This window comes from Cyanistes caeruleus, chromosome 6 (assembly GCF_971803275.1).
Source record: "Cyanistes caeruleus chromosome 6, bCyaCae1.hap1.1, whole genome shotgun sequence".
Lineage (NCBI taxonomy): Eukaryota > Metazoa > Chordata > Aves > Passeriformes > Paridae > Cyanistes > Cyanistes caeruleus.
This window is the reverse complement of record NC_141706.1, coordinates 1,096,186-1,112,921: the sequence shown is the minus strand read 5'-3', so window position 1 is coordinate 1,112,921 and position 16,736 is coordinate 1,096,186. Positions and strand designations below refer to the sequence as shown.

Here is a 16,736-nt window from a genome sequence, read left to right as displayed (position 1 = left end):
GTCTGTTAATGTAGGATTGAAGCAAGGCACTTCCATTTGCATAGATCACTTACAGCAACAGCAATTCATTAAATTCTCCCATAAAATCGTGCTATATTTTGTCTAAAGCGACACATTCCTTGCAGATCACAGTGCCTTTCTCATGCTGTTAATAAGATAATCTGTTACATGAGGCTTACAAATCCATTTAAATTGATTTTAATTAATGAATCAATCACTAGCCACTGATGACTTGGTCTACAGACAGCAAGCAATCCAAAGCCCCAGGCTTCTAATCCAAAACCAAAATCCACATTAGAGCAACAGGACATCTCTCTGATCGATAGCAGCACAAAGATGTTCAGTTCATACACATTTAAAGGGTACAAACTCGATCAAAATGTATCTCCAGATCTCGTGCATTACAATTCCCAAATTCACGGCTGCTCGACTAGAAAAGCAATATTAAATCATTTACATTTCTTTGCAAGGGGAAAAAATTAAATCAAGCGCAACTATAACCTGTTCCCAAACTTTAGATGCTTATTCCACTTGAAGGTTTTTCCCTTTGTTCTTAAACAATCTGTTGTCTGACGTTAATTAATAGAAAATTGCACTTCTAATGATCATGAACAGGAGCAATGCTTTTTACGTTTGCTTTGATGCCACTGCTGCTCTCCACCACTCAAGTGCTTACAGTTTCCCTCAGACAGAAAACAGGAGAGAAGCGAGATTTCTGCCCCAAAATCAGCGAGCAGAGGCGGCAGGAAGAACATCCTCGTTATTGTAGTAAGTTAATTATTATAATTATTGTTATTACAAGGAGTTAGTTAGGATGCAGCAAGTTAAATCCAGGATGGGAGGCGGCACTGCCAGCCCTGGAGCACCGGCACCTGTCAGCACCTGGCTCTCCATGGCACAGGGGACACACCTGGGGGGATTCTCCTCCTGTGTGCACCCTCCAGCACAGCATCTGCGGCTCAAGCAGCACCCCAGGCAGCACAGAGAGAGGAAGGAGCCCCCAGCAGGGATCCCAGAGTTAGAGATGCTCCTGGCTGCCAGAGGAGGAGCCCAGAGAGAGGAAGAAGCCCCCAGGAGCCTCCAGCAGGGATCCCAGAGTTAGAGATGCTCCTGGCTGCCAGAGGAGGAGCCCAGAGAGAGGAAGGAGCCCCCAGGAGCCTCCAGCAGGGATCCCAGAGTTAGAGATGCTCCTGGCTGCCAGAGGAGGAGGGGAGAGCCAGGCTGGCTCAGCTGAGCCCACCCTGCTCACCCTGCCCAGCTCCTGGAGATGGCTCCAGGCTCCCTGTACTGCTGCTGCTGCTCAGAACAGCAGTGGTGGGGCAGCTGCACTGGTTTGGATCTCCTCAAACGCTCTCTGAGCCTTTATGGTCCACAACAAACCCTTCAAATATTCTGAGAGAAATCCTGATCCCCCAGACTCAACAAAGCAGCTTGCTTGGATGCTCACTCTCCTGCCAAAAGTCCCAGTCCTGCCCGTTTAAACCAGGAGCTCTCTATTTGTTTTTAACCAATACTGCATATACAGTTTAAGTAACCCTGTCAAAAGTAGAGACAAGAAAAGAGTAGTTCTTTTCTTTCATGTAGTATCTGCTCATCTGTTGCGCTCAATACTCTTATTCTTCCTGGTTTGTTAAAAACAAATTATTCTTCCCCACCTTTTGGAGGGAAGAATAAAAAGAATAATTAAAGAAGGTGGGTTTGGCCTTTATGTGCCACTAATTAATTAAATTAACCAAATAATAAGCACAAGATACCAAACTATCTTTCATAATATTTAATAAAAGCATAAAGGGTTGAACACTTTCCAGGTGTAAACACATTAAGATCAACGCTGTACCAAGCCTGAATCTGGCCCCATTAGCTCCAAAATGTAAATAGTTCATCCCCTTGCACAGATGTCAGAGCATGCAGGCACTCCAGGCTTAAAGGACAGATTCTGCAGCCAACAATGCTCCACTGACACAGAGACAATCAATGTGTCCTTGATTATGAGGAGGCAAACAGTTTTCACTGAAGGGGAAAAAAAAAAAGAAAAAAGAAAAAAAAAGGGAGACTGAGAAACAAATCATGTGTTTTTATTTTTTAAGTTCCAAGTTTGGGTTGGGTTTTTTTCAAGCCCTTTTGGAGCGCTGAAACAGAATAAAAATAGCTTGTTGCACAAGCATAAAACAAAGTAACTGCTAAATAAACTTTTTTTTAATTTACTCCTATGTGTTCAGTCCTCACCCCCATTAGTCTTCAGGAGTTGGACGATTTCACAAAAATATCTTCCTGTTTTCTGGAAAACTGATTAGATGGGCTTTGTCCAAGAACTGTGCCATAACGAGCTCCCTTTATTTCACATGCTGAATATGGCTGCTGGGAAATGTACTGCAGCACTATATGCCAATGCATCCTGACATTCAAATCAAGACCACAAATTATAAACAGTTTCAGCAAATTGACTCGAGTGCCTTTGTTCCTCAGACATACATCTTCCTATTGCTTACAAAAGCAGCATATACTAACCACGAACGCTGCTATAGCCAGTACTGGGAAAGGAAGTTATTGAAGCCTGGATTTCCTGCTTTCAGCCCAAGCCAAGAACTGTGAGGCTTGTAGTGGTTTCAGGAACTGACTCATCTAATGATTCATGGATAAGATACTGGTTTTAATATATTTCTGATCATAAGACTAGAACTTCAAAAACAGTGATGCTTAGTTTTTATTTTAAAGTTAAAAAAAAAAAGGAGATAAATCAAGCAAACAAATATTGTCAAGGGACAAATGGGCTAACAATTATTGATGTGTTTTACAGTGAACTCTGTTTAAAAGAAAAAAATGGTGTGTTAAAACATCCTGGAAATTCATTTCAACAGAATGTTGACACCGAACTAAAAATCCACTGTCAAAAACTTGAGCGCTTTCACTGCAGTCCTGATAGAGCTGAAATCCAGCTGGAGAGCTGGGATATCAATGCACTTTTAGAGACACCCTTAGGTGCAGGTATGAGTGCTACAGCCAGACAAACCACTGCTAATGCACCTGGTTTCCTGAGCCCTGCACTTGAGAAAGCATCACCAAAGGCTGGCTGCTAACAAACACCCAGGCAAGTTTTGTTTCAGGAGCCACTGAACCTGCCAGGTCAATGGTGAAGCAGTGACTAACTCTGGGTTTTAAGTGCTCTCTCTCTCACACACCAGCCCTGCATTTTGTGCTAATTCAGAATTCAAGCCCAGCCGTTTTCATGCATTGAGTCCTTCCAGAGGAGAGCTCGCCTCCCAGAGCATCCAAACCCTTTTTGCCCACAACACAAATCTCATCAGTATGCTGTAACTTGAACTGCCAGGCTCTTGCACCTAAAAAATAGCTGGTGATGGAAGCTGAATTCTGCCAGGCTCATGTATGGAAAAGTACTGGTTTACTTTTTAATTTCCGAGCTGCAAGCTGCAGCCCTTGGTGCAGCGCGCTGGGGACGGAGGGGGACGTCGGCATTTCTGGATTTCACCCCGTGCACAACCAGCACAGGGGGGAAAAAACACAAAAAAAGACAGAAAACAAAATGCATCTTGCTCGGAGGGAAAGAAGAAAGAAAAGCAAAGAAAAAAGCAGCAGTTAAAACACTTGACAAGAAAAGGCCAAAGTGCGCTCCGTGGCTGGCAGTCATTTTATGGCTCTAGTCCTACAGCAGATTTACTTAGATGACGTCAGTGGCTCCAATCCAGCTTTTCTTTGGTAGCATTTACCACTTGCCTCTTGAAGCCTCCACTATGCTACAGAGCAGTAGACCATAATCAAAATTCCCTTTGTGAAATAGAGTTTACCTCAGGGCACAGAGGCATTGCGAGCTGAATTGCAGGCTCTTCACCCTGCACTGCATGCCCAGAAATAAATAACCTACAATACTGTACTCTCCTTAATACAGAAGAACCATTAAAAGCAGCCTGCTACCTAAAAAAGGGTTCTTTAATTTATTTCCAAAGTCTCAGAAGCCAGAATATTAGTTAATTTTCCAAGCAACCAAGAACTATAATAATTCTACTACCCTTTGGACTTCTTCGTATTGTTTTTAGAGATTTTGGATGATAAAGTTATTTATGGGTCACTGTTTCACCAGCAAAAATTATTACTAATGCTAGAGGCTAAAGTGAATCTGTATAGGAAGCTGCATATTTAAAACTGGCTTCCAAATGTGCCCCTCCAACTGCTTATCTACAGCTGCTCAGTCAGCATACAGTAAATATGCCAAGAAGCAGAGCAAGAAATTACTCTGCATAAGTAATTGTCAATTTAATGAGCAAAACTCACATTATTTGGAGCTGTGCATTTCCTATCACAGAGCAGTGGCTGAGACCAATGGAATAGCAGTAAAGCCAAGCTGAGGAGATACCAAACACACTGAAACTTCTGAAGTTTAATCAAAATAACCCCCCCAAGCGTATGAAAAATGTGTCTTGTGGTACCAAATAAACACGGATTTGTTATGTTTCAAGGGAGCCACCCATCAGGACAGCCACACTCGTTATGGGTGGTACCTAGACACATGAGAGAACCAAAAGTGCCTGTCACAGACAAGCACTCAGACATAACTCACAGGGAAGATGCAGAGACCTCAGAGAGCTGAAAGCCTCAGTAGCCCTCCTTTCCCAGGGTCTTTGCTTACCTTGCCCCACTGAACCACACCAGCATGAGAGGTCCCATGTCTGAGCTACTGCCACCAAACTGCACGGGTCACACCATGGACCTGAGCTCTAAACCTGAACATAAAACAGGTTTAAAATCTGGGGGCATCCCCCAAACCAGCTCCAAGTGGACAGTCCCACATATTTTGTGACCTCCAGCAGCCTCAGATGCCGAGCCAAGGGCAGGGAGCCTCTCTCATGTCCTGCAGGTGCCAACCCCAGCAGAGGCAGGGCAGCAAGGTGGGAGCATCACCTCTCGCCCCCCTGCTCTCCCAGCTGGCCCCTGGGGCTTTGTCAGCTCCTGCCTTTCCCCAGGTGAAATGGCAAGGACTGGCCACAGCTCAAATTGTTCACATTTCTCTGCTTCAAACGGACAGGGAGAAAATCTGATTCTCTTTGCCCTCTTCTCATTACCAGTAAGAAAAAACCAGTGGGGTCAGCAAACAGATTGGGAAGATGATTGTGAATTTCTCTGCGAGAGGATCTCAGTCCTTTCCTTGGTCACTGAGGATCTGGACACGAAAGGCATGGCAAGCACGAGTGGCCTTTTCTTCCCAACAGGCAGGGCAAGGAAGGGCTGGGAGCAGCAGGAAAGGGACCCCACAGTGACACCACACTGCCACCAGCAGCAGAGGACACGGGCTAAGGAGGACCTGGCCAGGTGGATCGCAAAAGGAGGGAAACAAAAACAACCACAGGGCTCCAAAGGCAGCAGAGGCGCTGCCCCAAGAGCAGAATGAGTATTCCCAAGGAAAGAGGATCCAGGCAGGCAGGAACAGCTGTGGTGCCCTGCAAGGAGCAGCCAGGCCTAGGCTGAGGAGCAGAGGAATGAGCTGCAGGCACATCCAGCCTAAGGACACTCACTGAATGCTGCATTTATGGCTGGAAATTCCTCCTGCAACTAAATAATTACTCCCAAAGAAAGGCAGGGGCTAGGGGGAAGCTGAAGGAACTTCCCCTGACTCTTCCAGGCTTCTCCAGCGCTTTCAGTTGATCGTGGAAAAAGTAAAAAAAATCTTCAAAGATCAGCTGACAGCAGATAGAGGGACATGAGCATTTCTAAAGGTTCGTTTTTTTGAAAGAATGAAGGTAAAATGAAGGGATGTGGAAAATGCAACTGTTTGCAGAGTTTTGCCTTTTTATTTTAAACTGTAAACCAGCTCTAGGACAAAAAAATAAAAAATAAGAAGTGTGCACTGATATTGGCAATGGATTAAGTGAATAAAATTTCCTTTTTCCCATTGATTACTGTCCCGATCACCATATTGTTTTCAAATTGAGATGCACACAACAGAAGCTTTAATCCCCTAAACCTCGGCGAATTTACCTTTTCTTCCAAAGTCTGTCCTGACATTTTCTCCCCTCAAAACCAAAATGTCATTCCTGAATTATAATCTCCCAACAGAAAGACAACCACGTAAAAAGAAAACCAACAAAAAAAACCCCAAATAAACCACGCCAGCTAATTCCAAAACCAAGCCCCGCTGTTCACAGCACCACGAGGTGAATGAATGGTGAGAGATTCCACCAAGGGAATAATTGTGATGTGTGTAACGTTAAGGAATAATTTGGCACCAGAAGAACCCAGGGCCATACTGGTTGGCGATTCAAACACGAAGCATATCAAAACACTGCTGATAAGCTAAATTAACAGATAGCTTATCTGAAGCATATACTGGCCATATGGTGCCACAACTTCTGTTGCCTGTTGCTGGCATAACAATAGGCTACTGCAGTCTTAGACTGGAAGCACTATTTGACAAACTGTCAACAGCATTTTTATTTTTTTTTAATTTTCTTTTTATTTTTTTTTTTGCAGAGCTCTAGGGCAATGGCACACTCGCCTATTTGCATTTTTTTTTTTTTTAAACAGGTGAACAAAGAGTAAACCAGATGTCGACTTTAGAAATCGAGCTGTCTGGATCAGGAGATTTAACAGAGGCAGGCATACTGCTACAGCTCAAATCTAGACAATGAGCTTTTCTAAAAACACTCTGGCCTAGGGGAGTGGCTATTTAAAACACTTGGCTTCTTTTATTTCAGCACTATGGAAGTGAATTCTACTCTTAAGTGCCAGCTCAAATGAAGTCATTTTGTTTCACTGGGGCTTTCTTTGCATTTCAGAAATGTAGCATGTACTGTAGTAACGGAAAAGACAAAAAACAGGGGGAGTGTGCGATGTGGAAACCAGCAATTCGATCACATACAAAATAAAAAAAAATCTTTGAAAGGACGATTCAAGTGAAACTTACATGAAATTTACTTTTCCCTCTGAGGGGGAAAGAAAAAAAAAAACCAAACAAACCAACACAAGCAAAACAAAACTAACAACAGAAAGTAAAACCCAAACCACTTCTGAGTGCTGTAGAAAGAACTGATATTTCAACCCCCTCAAGCTCCACAAAGACAAGCAAAACTGACCAGCAAGGACCATCTGCAAGGGGACTTGAACATGTTACAGAAACACATTAATACCGAAAGCATCGTGAAAGTTCTCTTCCTGCTTTATTTAAAAAAATAAATCTTACTTATTTGAGGAGGGGAAAAAAAAATATATCATTTCATAACAACACAACGACCTACTCAATCATCTCAAAAACTGACAAACTACTGTCAATCAATATATAGTAGGTCTGTCTATGATATCCAGTTATGAAAATGTGCTTTTAGCTGTGTTCTGTAGGAGTGTGAAAGACATAATGAGAGAAATAGATAACTTTCTGTTCTAATAATCTGTTCTGCTTTGATAGGCACTTATGGGAACATATTTATTTTCTGACTTATACCCAGCTAAGCATGTAGCATTTTTAGATTATCTTTTCAAATTGTTCTTGAACATTCTCAGTTAAAAAAAAAAAAAAAGCAACCTCCTTTCATGTTAAGTTGAGATTGCACTTGAACTCTTTCCAAAAGCCAGAGCTGTACTGAATTATGATAATTAGAAAGCTGTGCGCATAAAAGGCAGCACAGTTGATGCATTTAAAAAAGTTCATGCCAGAGAATATAAGTTCAATATGTTCTCACATAATTAACATTTCCCATCATTAGCAGCAGTTTTCAGTTCATGTATCTGTAAAAACAACAGCACTCGTCATTGTTTTAGATTCCCAGTCAATAGCACTTTAATAGTTTTACACATAATCCCAAACTTTCCTTCCCTTCCCCCTCCCCACACATGGAGACTTCACATTCTCCCTCCTGAGAGGAGCAAATAAACCTGGACGCCGTGCTCCTGCTGCCCTGACCCCAGAGCTTGGGGAGAGCCCAAGGAGAGCCAGAAACCCAAGAAGGCGGCGAGCGGCCAGGACGCAGGGCAATAACCGAGCAGCAGACAAAGAGCAAAGCCTTGTAGGTGATGCCTGGGACTGGACAGGAGCCCAAGTGAAACAGGCTGCCTGTGTAGTGCCCTGTGGCAGGGCTGGAGGCACCAGGAAACGGGCTCAGAGCCCTGCGAGTGACCGCAGCCCCTTCGCGCTCCCATCGCGGCCGGACGCGCGCACAGCTTCCCCAAACCAACCGGGACATGTGGCGCTCGATGGGCGACTCCTCGAGACTCCCCGGGCACCCTAACCCCAGACAGCTGTCAGGAGACGGATTTTGACTTCAATCCCCGTCTTTTGAAATGAATACAACTCTGGTGGAACACAAATAACCTCATCTGGTAGAGAAGTTGCTGGATCCGCACCAACACAGACAGAGATTTTGGCTTCACCAGTATCAAGATGAAACTCACAGTGATTGCAGTGGGATCAGGACTTCACACAAAAACGAGAGGTTCCTCGCACTGAATCAGAAAACACTTAGCTGAATTTTATCAGACAGATATGAGGGGCAGATTTGAAGTTGCTGCCTCCAAGGACTTAAGTCTGCAACTTTTCACTCTCTTCTGTTTTGGAAATGAGCAATCATTAAAACCAAACACACAAAATTATTCCAGGAAATATTATTCCATCCTTGTTCCACTTGCAAAAGTCAAAAGGAGTTTTGTCCAAGAGCAGAGAGCAAGATATGGTCATAAAGTGGGAATTCATTGCAGAGATTTTTCTCCTAAAACTGTGTCCTCAGCACAGCTTCGAGTCAGCTGGCTTTACAATTAATAACACCGTTAATCTCTTCATATACCACAGGATGTAATTTAAATTATACAGCACTTGCACAAACTGCCACGAGCCCTCTAACAGCTCTTGCTTGCAGGGAGATGATTTAGCTCCTGAAAGCTCTGAAATTTTGCTGAGATTCAAACCATTTTTTAACAGTAAAGGACAGCAGTTTAGGAATATAAAACGTCCCCGCTCGCGGCAGGCGCTAACGGCAACGCGCGACACGGCGACTCAACAGAAATTAAACCTCAGACCCCAGAAAAAAGGACTATTTCCCTCCTGAAGAGGTAGGTCCCTCTGAAGAGCTGGGGACTTCAAAATAATTTTTAATGGGCCAACTTGCCCCCTCATTACAGCCAGTGTAACCCAGCAACAGGCCGTACGACATTGACGGAATTAACCCGAATTTAGACCAGATTGCTAAAAAGTCAGCCCTCACCTCATATTTGCACATGCTATGAATGAGAGCCCAAATGGAATGAATGATCAGCTGTTAATAGAAATTTGCCTTCGAGTCTTAGGCAGATTACAAGTGAAGCAGAACATAAGCCCCGAGCAGAAATTTGAAAAAAGTATGTGTGCCAAATCGATATTCTTTTAAATCAAAGATGTCCTTCTTTAGACATCAAATATCACACTGACCATGTACACAAAGCACATGCTGTAAATATCTTAGTATTTGATCCCGCAAATGTTTATTCCTATGAGTCATCCTGGTCACTTTAACCTGAGCAAGGGTTGGATCCAGCCAATATTTCCTTCTTAAATAAATGGAATCACTGCAGAAAGACAGCTTTTAAACCATCTCTGGAGGGGTATGGGATTAATGTTAATGACATGAAGAAATACCAGCTAGAATGAGTGATATGTGTGTGTGTATATATGTATTTTTATATATATATATGGTGTGTATCCAGTAGGAAACCATGTGCCCGTAACAGGTCTGAAGGTTCTCCCAAAACCACACATCCAGACAATTCTGTACAGAAAATCTCCACGTTTTGGGAACAATAAACATGTTTCGGCATCTTCTAATAAAATCAGATTACTTCTGGTGAAATTCTTCCAGCAGTGTGACCATCCTGCTTTACAGACTGAAACCTGACAGCTGTATCACCAAACACAGGTATGTTTTTGCCCTTCCCTTTTTATTTTGAAATGAAAGATGCCAGTATTTCCCTGCAGCTCCAGAAGTTTTTTATTCCTGTATTGCCTGCACCGTACCTTGAAAGTTTGCTTATGATATTATCACAAAGGCAGCTTAAACAGAAAGAAGGAAGAGAAGTTTTTTCCCCTCAGCATGTGACTCAACTGAACTTTTTCGGGCATGGACAAACAAAGCCCAGAAACCACTTTAATGATATCCAAAACCACGGCAGCAGCAGCAGCAGCAACCAAAACCCCCAGGTTCCAAGTGACACCGAGCACGCTGCACACATGCTCACACATCCCCACGCATCCCAAGAGCCAGCACTGCTCAGCTGGACACTCACGGCCAGGGCTACTTCGTAATTAACTTTCTGCCCCTCTCTCCTAGCTGTTTAATTAAAACTCCTTTAAGCGCACTCTGTCTTTACCAAGACTCCTGTCAAATCAACATTTTTCCTCTGCTTCAGTGCTCCTGTACAGCCCACTCAGCACCGAGTAAGAAACTGTGGGGAATGTGAAACCACAGTTTGAACCTCAAGAGCTGCTGTTCCACTCTCCTGGCTGAAAAGGCCACTCATTTTTACTCGACCAAAGCGGTGTTCGCAGGATTGATGCCCAAAATGCACCCAACGTGTTTAGCCACAAAGCACTTTCCAAAGGTATTTCTAGATTGCTGAGAAGAAAAATTGAAAGAAATCCACGGCATCCAAAATTTCTGCTTGGTCAGCTGATAAAAACCTGGAGCAAACAAAACGCGAAATTATCCCTACTGGTACAGAAAATGCCTTATGACCTAATTAAACACCAGTGCAGTGTGAAAAGACGTGTCCTACCAGAAAGGGGAAAAAATAAATGCCCCTCTAAAATGTTTACTCTTCACAAAAATAATTTCAAAAAGTTGATTTAAAAAACTTGCAACTTCAGAACGTGATCCAAATACAAAACCTTTGGTTTTTTTGAGTTTCAAGAACATCCACGGTATTAATTAACACTGTGTTTCTATTCCCAAATAAAGGAAGCGCTATGTGTGTATATAAAAATATATATGTTCACATACAAACAAACATGCAAGCTTCCCTCCCACCCCCAGAAGTAATTTAATATCCAGGTCTGTGTCATTTTTAATAGCACCATCTTACCATCAGTACAATCTAATATTCTGTAATGGTATTCCCCAACTATTTATAGAGAGAGAATACATCATACATTACAGACACACATTCCCCATCTAGGGTTGTAAGAAGAACCCTATGTAATTTTAAATTAAGTCCTAATGTAATTATAATCATTTTCGTTTTCATATTCAATTGCAGGTAGCACTTAGTTATTTACATGAATTTTCCTGTTAGAGGCATTCCCACAGAGATTTCCACAGTAGATGTGCTGCAGAATAACTGAGCAGAGCAGCACGTTATCCATCCACGTTACCCAGCTTTGCCATTTCCCAGCTCTGCAGAACCGCTAACCGGCAATATTGCATTTCCAAACTTTATCAGCGCCGAGAGAAGGCAAACATGCTCCTGCTCACACAGCAACACAGCTGCACATGTGCTTCTTCTCCCTGAGGCTCTGCCATTTCGGCTTGCATTTCTCACAAACGCTATTTCGAGTCAGAAAACACCGCTACGATCTGATGTTTCTTGGCCTTTCTTGCCTAAAAAGGAAGGGATAAAGGGCAGAGCTGCTCCCTAACTTTCCAGCACTTCTGGAGGTCACTTTTCATTTCTTCATATCAAAGGCGGGCACTTGTTTCTAATAAGTTAACAACTCTCCTGAGAAACGTGGGTGGCTGCTATTTCATTGTTTCATAAATATTTTTATACTGGTAACGCCGTTCAACTTGAAACAGATTTCAAGAGGAGAAAAATCACCACTAGGACCGCGCTCAACAGAGCCAGGAGCGCAAACTTTTTTTTCTCGCCTTGGCGAAAACAGAAGATATTTCTCCCCCTCCCCTGGCTTTATTTCGCCTCGCTGTTTTTGTTTGGCTGTGTGGAGGGGGCCGCTTTGTTTTAATTTGGGTACAAAAGGCGCAGTGTAGAAGTTCTCCCTCCCCCTGGGAAGTGTGCTTCCTTTGAGAGCGCTCCTCTGCGAACAAAGGCTCCGCACCCGCGCCGGGGAGGGACAGCTGGGACACGGAACCCTCCAAAACCTCGCCGAGAAGCGACAAAAAATAACCCCCCCCAAAAAAAAACCAACCCTGCGGTTCCTACCGAAAGGAAGTTTTCCAGGGACAATCTCCTCGGCGCTGCTGTAACTGCGACTTTGTCTTTTTTGGATACAATGTTTCTGCTGACTCCCGAAAATTTTCCACTTGAATGTGCAATTAACCAGCAGCGGCGGCGGCAGCAGCAGCAGCTCTGGAGAAGGAGAAGAAGCAGCGAAAAAGGACATTCCTTCTTTCATCTTTGAGAGGAAAACAAGCCAGGGGAGGGAGGCGAAGCTGGGGGAGCGGAGGGGATGGCTGCTGAGCGCTGCTGTGCGCCCAGCCCGGGGCTGCTGCTTCCCCGCGGGGGGAGGAAAAAACCCAAAGGGAAAAAAAAAAACAAAACAAAAAAAAGAAAACCAACAAAAAAATGTGCAAAACGCCGAGGATCGGTGCGCGCGTGTGCGAGCCCGTGTGTGTGTGTGTGTGTGTGTGTGTGTGTGTGTGTGTGTGTGTGCGGGTGACTCAGGCCAGCAGTGCGAGCGGGGGAGCGCAGCGGAGCGGGGCCGGGCGGCAGCGCCTGTTGCAGCTCCGGCCGCGGCCCCGCAGCGCCGCAACTCCGCGCCGAGCAACTTCTGCCCCCGCCTGGGCCCCCGGCCCGCCCGCCCGGCACCTGCGGGCCCCCCCGGGCCGCCCCCCGGCCCCGGCGGCCGCACGAAGCCCGCGGCCCCGCTTACCTCCGCGCCGCGGCCCCCTCCGCGCACCGCCAGCGCGCCGCGGCCCACGGCAAAACTTCGCCCGCCGCCCCCGGGCCGGCCCGGCTATTTATGGCCCCGCGCCTATTTTTAATCCGCCGCCCGGCTATTTATACCGCGGCCGTAGCTTGCCGCGGGCCGGCGGCCGGAGCCCTCGGAGGATGAGTTGCTGCCCGGCCGGCGGCGGGGCGGGCCGGGCTCCCGGCCGGGCTGCGCGGCGCCAGCGATGCGAGGAATGCGCGGAATGAGGGGAGGAATGAAATGAACGCGGGAGCGGGGCGGCCGCGGGGCGGAGCGCGGCCCGCCGCCCCCTGCGGCCCGGGCGGGCGGGCGGGGCCGCGGGCGGGGCCTCGAGCAGCGCTGACCTCATAGGGGAGCCCCACGGAGCCGGGGGGAGCCCCATAGAGCCGGGGGGTCCGGCACGGCACGGCACGGGGGGAGCCCCATGGAGTCGGGGGTCCGGCCCAGTCCGGCCCGATGGGAACCCCATAGAGCCGGGGGGTCCGGCACGGCACGGGGGGAGCCCCTGGAGCGGGAGGGTCCGGCACGGCCCGGGGGGAGCCCCACGGAGCCGGGGGGTCCGGCCCGGAGAGAGCCCCATAGAGCCGGACGGTCCGAGAGGAGCCCCATAGAGCAGGAGGGTCCGGTCCGAGAGGAGTCCCTGGAGCCGGAGGGTCCCCGGGGAAGCTCGGGATGCTCGCACTCGCATGCTGCCCCCCGTGCCCCAGCCCTGCCCGGACCCGCAGCCCCCCCGAGGAGCCCAGAAGGGCCAGCGGAGCCCCACGGCTGGCTGATCGCACCCCAAAGCGACACGGACACAGCGTGACCCAGGGCTCCGCTCTCCACCCTTAATCCTGGCAAAACTGCCCCGGCCCGGGTTTCACAGGGCCGGTTCAGCACCGCTGGACATGAGCGAGCCCGAGTGGCACTGTCCGAGCCCTCCTGGTGCAGGCACCCCCAGAAACGCTCCCCTTCCCTCAACCATCCTCAACAACCCGCTACCTGACGGAAATAACTGCAGGGGAGGCACAGCTGTTGTGCTCGGGAAAATTCACATTTGCATAAGCAAAACGGATAACTGGACAGCTCGGAGTTTGTGGAATAAATTGCCTGCTTTGATGTGCAAACACACACGCTTCTACCCACCTTCGAAAGTTTGCCCAGCAGGGCTATCGCGTTCGGAGCCAGCACAGGAATCACGACAGGACTTCAGAGGAGCAGTGTGCCCGCACCATACCCCAGTTCCTGCGGGTGGGACCCTCAATGAATGCCCTGCGTGGTGATTTTTGCAGCACCCAGGAGGGATGCCAGCCTGAACGCCAGGAACGCGCTCACAGCCATCCCGTGAGATCGCCGTGCTGGCAGCAGGCATCCTCGCAGCCTGTGGCTGGCCCCCAGCCTCCTGAGAGCCCCTGGAGTTCCCTGTGCAGCTTTCAGGGGGGCTGGGGCTGGTTTTCACCCTCGCAAAGGATGGCAGGCAAAGCCACAGGGGTCCCCCAGGTCACACACCTGACACGGAAACCTGCCCCAACAGCCCTGCAGGAAAGTGTGCAACGAGTAACAACACCAGACCAAGCCACAGTCGGAGCAGGTCTTGGCCAAGGGACTGGGAGAATGCAAAAAATTAACTCATTTTAGGGTATTTTTCCCTCCCACCCCATTCCACACCGGCTGAAAAACTTCTGCCCCAAAACAGGCTGCAAGAAACCCCTTCACACACGCAGAATTTCTGTTCTCTGCAGCTCCTTCTTTCCAAATAGCTCTGGTAATGTTGTCTAGTAAGTGTCTGAGTGCCTGCACAATTGGTAAAATTCAATCCCTTTGCAGATGTCTGCACAAAAGCCATAGTCTCCTGAGTGCACTTAAAGATTACCAACTCTTTTCCAAAGTTGGAACAGAAAAATGGGACAAAACGTCGCCCCCTAACACCTAAAACATGGATTGTTTCAGTCACCAGGCTTTCAACTCCCTCTGCTACGCTCACTGCATGCACAGAAATGCGAAATGTCTTTAAATAAATGTGATTTTTTCCCCCATAGGGCTCTCAGAGGAAGTACCAAGAATACTGACTGTTAAATTCTCTGCTTGTGCAGGGCCCTAAAGGTATCACAGCTCTGTACACGTGGAGGGACAAATCTTTGCACAGTGGATAAGCAGAGTTTGGGAACTTCTCACCTATAGCGGTTCTCACAAATGGAAGTGATGCAGATTTTGCAGGGTCATGCTCACCTGGTGGGAAAGAAAGAAATAAAAAAGAGGATTGTTTCTGCAGCCCTCACTGTGGATGAACACAAATCACACTCAAGCACGGCTGTAGCTGTTTGCTGTACCTGCAGACAGACTCCTCGCTGGCTCTTTTGCAATTCAGAATTCAGAATTGTGGAAGAATAATGAAATTTACCTGGCCCACATGTTTTCCTGTTAACTGCAAGCAGCGGGGAAGGCTCAGGCAATTCTATTTCCCAGGTTCTGAAGTTCTCTGTTAGTGGAAATGGTCCCACAGAAGGCAAAACCAAATTCTTGGGGCAGGCTGGAAGCCTCCCACTGGCACAACGTAAAGATTCATCCACAATCCACAGTTTTCTGCTCAAGGCTGGGTCCTGGCAATATCTTGTTCCCAGGCAACCTTACAATGAAACCACCAAAACCCAGGCCAGGGTGAGCAGCAAAGCAGCCTGGTGACCGAGCCACGGCCCCTGCAGAGCACAGCCAGCGAGCTCCAAACTAAACCAGGGCCCTCTGAACACTGAAATTCCATCAGGTGTGGATCTATCTCACCTCCTGGCTCGTCCATTCTGGAGACTGTCCTGTCATGCCACACCACACTTCAAAAAAAGACACATGCCTGGAATGCCCAAGGGTTTCTGGAGGGACAAATGGTGTTCTGGGGAGAGAGAGGGCTCTGTGTGATCTGTGGGGTGAAACAGCATCAGGGCCAGGCAGCCCCTTGGTGCTGCCCCTGCCCCGTGGAGGGCAGGTTTGGAGATGGATGGATGGATCTGGAAGGACACTGGCAGCCCATTCACAGGCAGAGCTGTGATGAATTGCCTGCCCTCTGTTTATTGACGAATGGCTTGTGCAGGCACACAGGTGCGCTGAGAATTACAAAAGCTGCAGCAAACAAAGGGACATTGGGACAAGCCCAGGCAGGGGCATTTCCTGGGGACAAATGCTTATCTCAGCTAGAAACGAGACATACAAGTGGGGAATATGTGAAAACGTGGTAAGAAAGGGAAAGAATGAGGCTCAAGAGACAGACCCAACAAAAGGACTTCAGGGAGAGAGACCGAGGAAAGAGAAAAGGCAGAGAAATGAGGGGAGAAAGTGAGAGCAATTTTTGAAACTACAGACAGAAGACAGGAAAAATGAAAGAAAGTTTAAAAAGGGTGATAAAAATGGAGAAAGGGAAAGCTGAAAAAGAAAGGGAATTGATGGGGCAGAAAGAACAGCTGAAAGGAAACCAGCTGGGAGAGCAAGGGAGAAGGAAAAATGGGAAGTAGTAGAAACAGGAGGCAGCAGTGAGGGAAGGGAATTAGCTTCACCATGAAAGGGCTAAGGTAAGGAAGGACTGGAAGAGCAAGAATTGGGGAATAAAGGTCTGCAGCACTATCAAGTCCTGCATTTGTCAGTGCAATACTGTTTGGAGTGCAAGCCCTGTTGAGTCTGGGGCAGAGGCAAGTGTGGATGCTCAGAGATAAGGGGGAGGCTGGACTGTGCTTCACATCTGGGCTCCACTTCTGTCTTTATTAATGAGACCTGCCATTAATTATCATTCATTAATGTCCCTGATAGCAGGGACACTGGGCACAGGGAGCAAGATTTACACATCCCAGCCCAGCCACCCAAAACCAGAGGGTGCTCTCAGCTCCCCGAGGGGTGAAACAGCACCCAGAGGGTTTGGGGTTAACAGAATTCCTCACTTGCT

The 16,736-nt window shown here is 47.2% G+C and overlaps 1 protein-coding gene across 7 annotated transcripts in view; it reads right to left on the bottom strand.

The window, feature by feature from the left end:
- The window catches only part of TEAD1 (TEA domain transcription factor 1), a 149,596-nt gene extending 136,457 nt beyond the window's left edge, over positions 1–13,139 (bottom strand). For all 7 annotated transcript variants that reach the window (XM_086891722.1, XM_086891726.1, XM_086891721.1 and 4 more), the window contains exons 1-2: positions 12,794–13,139; positions 12,124–12,270 (exon numbers count right to left, since the gene is read on the bottom strand). The gene's annotated coding sequence lies outside the window, so the exon portion shown is untranslated. The remainder of the gene's footprint in view (positions 1–12,123; positions 12,271–12,793) is intronic.
- Positions 13,140–16,736: the final 3,597 nt, after the last annotated feature.